The sequence below is a fragment of the Zootoca vivipara genome, chromosome 5 (genome assembly GCF_965207765.1).
Source record: "Zootoca vivipara chromosome 5, rZooViv2.hap1.1, whole genome shotgun sequence".
NCBI lineage: Eukaryota > Metazoa > Chordata > Lepidosauria > Squamata > Lacertidae > Zootoca > Zootoca vivipara.
In genome coordinates this window covers 10346559-10349933 of record NC_142588.1, presented here as the reverse complement: position 1 = coordinate 10349933, position 3375 = coordinate 10346559, and positions in this window count along the sequence as shown.

The window sequence follows — 3375 nt, the reverse complement described above, 5'->3', positions numbered from 1 at the left end:
TGTCTAATGAGCTTCATGGCTGAATGGAGTTTTAAGAAATAGTTTAAAATAATTTATACTTTTCAAATTTATACATTTCATTAGTTTTACAATCCATTTATCATTTCAAAATTTGACCTTCCCTTTCTTTCTGCGGTTCCTTATATTTATTTTTTACTATCTTCTGCATATCCAAATTCATTTAACTTGCTACTATAAATATATACTCTTACGAAACCATAGGTTATTACACTAATCCTGTTAATGTTTTTATCTGTTTACAATTTATCTGTAAATATTCAATAAACCATTTCCATTCTTTTATTAAAAGTTTGTTGTCTTGATTTCTTATTCTTCCAGTAAGTTTCGCCATTTCTGCATATTCCATAAGTTTTTGTATCCATTCTTCCTTTACTAGGACTCCTCTCTCTTTCTATTTTTGGGTAAATAACATTCTTGCTGCAGTAGTAGCATAAATAAATAAATAAATACAGTAATACCTCGGGTTATGAACGCGATCCGTTCCGGATCGCAGTTCGTAACCCGAATAGTTCGTAACCCGAACACGATGGGCGCTGCCATTTTGCGCATGCGCAGATTGCGCGATTGCGCGCGCGCTGCTTCTGCGCACGCACGCGCGACGAAAACACTTCACGGTTTGCGCAGTTCGTAACCCAAACTGTTCGCAAACCGAGGTGGTCGTAACCCGAGGTACGACTGTATACGATTTAGGTAGTTCAGTGGCTGTAATTCCTAAAAGAAAAGCTTCTGGTTTTTTCTTTGTAGAAGTTATTTTAAACATCCTTTTCAATTCATTATATATCATTTCCCAGTAAGCTTTAACCTTACTACAAGACCACCACATATGATAAAAAGAGGCTGAATGGAGATTTGAAGTGATGTACACCCAAGCCTATGTCTATCACTATGGGCACAACCAAACTCCTTTGGCAAATGCCCATCAAATGTTACATGATGCAGTTGACTTGGGGTGGAAACCCCTTTCCTGCCATAGACGAATCAGCTCAAAACTGCGTGAGAAAAGGAAGCCAGTCAACCCCAGGTTAGGGATAATGGTTAGGGCAGTATAGATTTGGAACAGTGGCTTGCAGAGGGGCATAGTTCAGAAGGCAGAAGCTGGGAAATACTGGATAGGGAACAGTTAGCAGAAACTACACTAGAAGAGAGAGAGTTAACAGTCTCTGGACAGCATTCCCCCTTCTCCAAGAACACGGAGAGCTCAGAAAGTGTTAGAACAGAAAGCACAGAGGGTGCAAGCTTAGGTTACAAGACGTTGTTGTTTAGTCGTGTCTGACTCCATCAATATTTGGAGGGTCACAGACCCCCCAACCCTTCCCTGCACCCTTAAAGTTGAAGAAGAGCAGCAGAGTCCTCCAAAGACCTTTAGCTCGTCCTTTGTCACCCTTAGGTCCCCAGATGCGTTGGACTACAACTCCCATCATCCCTAGCTAGCAGGAGCAGTGGTCAGCGATGATGGGAGTTGTAGCCCGACGACATCTGGGGACAAAGGCTGTGACACTAGCAGCTCAAGTTGTTGTTGTTGTTGTTGTTGTTTAGTCATTTAGTCATGTCCGACTCTTCGTGACCCCATAGACCAGAGCACGCCAGGCACTCCTGTCTTCCACTGCCTTCCACAGTTTGGTCAAACTCATCTTAGTAGCTTCGAGAACACTGTCCAAGCATCTCATCCTCTGTCATCCCCTTCTCCTTGTGCTAGGGCCATCTTAAGCACCTCTGGCGCCGTGGTGCGACGGATCCCTCCGGCGTCCCCCCCGCCCCGTTTCCCAGCACGGCGGGCGGGTGGGCGGGCGCGGTGCGGCTGCCAAGGGCGCTGCTGCACAACAGGCAGGCGGGCTCAGTGTGCGGTGCAGCTGCTGAGGGCACTGCTGCGCGGCGGAGCAGCCGGTGGGTGGGTGGGCAGCCGCAGCTGCGCCCCCCCCCGGCGGGCCGGCGCCATGGTGCCCTGCACCACCCAGCCTGGCCGTAGGGCCGGCCCTGCCTTGTGCCCTCAATCTTTCCCAACACCAGGGTCTTTTCCAGGGGGTCTTCTCTTCTCATGAGGTGGGCAAAGTATTAGAGCCTCAGCTTCAGGATCTGTCCTTTCAGTGATAACTCAGGGCAGCTCATAAAGGTAAAGGTTAAGGGACCCCTGACCATTAGGCCCAGTCGTGACTGACTCTGGGGTTGCAGCACTCATCTCGCTTTACTGGCCGAGGGATCCAGCATACAGCTTCCGGGTCATGTGGCCAGCATGACAAAGCCGCTTCTGGCGAACCAGAGCAGCGCACGGAAACGCCATTTACCTTCCCGCCGGAGCGGTACCTATTTATCTACTTGCACTTTGGCGTGCTTTTTCGCTTATGGCCAGTTGAAGGGTGACAGGTCAACTCATTCACAGCTGCGGGAAGGCGCTCCTGAAATAACTCAGTCGGTGGAGCATATGACTCCTAATATGAGGGACGTGAGTTCGAGTCCCATCTTAGGTGAAAGATTCCGGCTTTGCAGGGCGTTGGACCCTCGTGGTCCCTTTCAACTCTACGATCCTATTATTTGGGAGGGGGGGACTTGGTATGGAGTGCATGATTCCAGAAATAGAAATCAAGAGGTTTTCTCTTCGGCCTTTGGACCGCCCTCCCTTTGGCTCCCTGTCCTCCCCAGATCCCCGAAGGCACCCGGAGGCTCGGATAGGCTGCAAGAATCCCTGCAGCTCGATCTGCTTCGCGCTCTGAGCTGATAGACGGCGGGCAGGGCGATCCACGCCGGGTGCTACGACCACCACCGCCACCAGAAATGGGGGTAGGAGCGACCCCCAGGTCTGCGCAACATCCCGGCAGCGACACTCACAACAGCACATCTCCGCTCACTTAGCCCCGCGTTGGTGGCAGATGCGAAGGAGAAGCAGGAATCTTGCCCAGCCCCGCCCCCCCACGCCGTCCCTCCGGGGTTGCTCTCCGGGGCACAGAACTTGCCAAGAGAGGCTGCGAGCCAAAAGGGGTCTCTCTCCTGGGAAAGAGACCTGGTATGGCACTCGGGGGGGGGGGGAGAGAAGGGCGCTGGACAGCAGCAGCAAAAGCAAAATCGGAAGTCCGTTTCTCAAGGTGGGGGGAGCGACGCTTCGGGGCTCGCAGCCCCCTCGGGATCTCTCTGCCGCGTCTCCCGACTCGGAGTGGGGGCAAGCGGGCGAGGAAGTCTCTGGGCTCCTTTCCAGCCCTGTTCGGAGGGCGGGCGGATATCACAACGCGCTTCAGGCGGTCCATCCGAGCGACCGGCCCCCTTTCCTCCTCCTCCTCCCCCCACCCCCACTCCTCCAGGAGCCCCCTCCCCTTCCCCGGCCCCGCCAGCCCCTATAGATGGGAGGGAGGGAGGAACGATCCG